Source organism: Galeopterus variegatus, unplaced genomic scaffold (genome assembly GCF_000696425.1).
Source record: "Galeopterus variegatus unplaced genomic scaffold, G_variegatus-3.0.2 Scaffold1572, whole genome shotgun sequence".
Lineage (NCBI taxonomy): Eukaryota > Metazoa > Chordata > Mammalia > Dermoptera > Cynocephalidae > Galeopterus > Galeopterus variegatus.
This window is the reverse complement of record NW_007727683.1, coordinates 96510-97069: the sequence shown is the minus strand read 5'-3', so window position 1 is coordinate 97069 and position 560 is coordinate 96510.

The window sequence follows — 560 nt, the reverse complement described above, 5'->3', positions numbered from 1 at the left end:
AAAAAAAATGTACTTTTATATTGGGGGGTTAGTGGTTACCATTTAACCAAAGATCAAACATAGAAGTCTGGAGAATCGTGGCATTATGTGCTTTTGGACTGGAGTCTCAAAATATCAGTGAATAAAAAATATAAAGACTGAGAATGTTCTAGATTAAAAGAGACTGAGAAGACAATACAAGAAATGGAACTCATGAACCTTAACTAAATACTGAATCAAGAGAAATGAACACTGTAAGGACCCCTTGAGGGAATAGTTGCAGAAATGTGAATATGAAATGAATATTACCCAATATTGAATTTTAAATGATCTTAGATGTGAAAATGATGTGATGGGCATGTAGGAGAATGTTCTATTTCTTAGAGCGTGCACACTGACATATCTGGGGGTGAACTATCATGATTGCCATAACTCACTTTCAAATAAACCAGAAAACCGGAGAGCAGCAAAACAAAAGTGGCAAAATATTAGCAATCGTTTAATCTTTTGTTTATTTTACTTTTTTTTTTTTTTACAAGTGCCTACATTTTTGGAAAAAAAAATAAATAAATTTTGGGAAA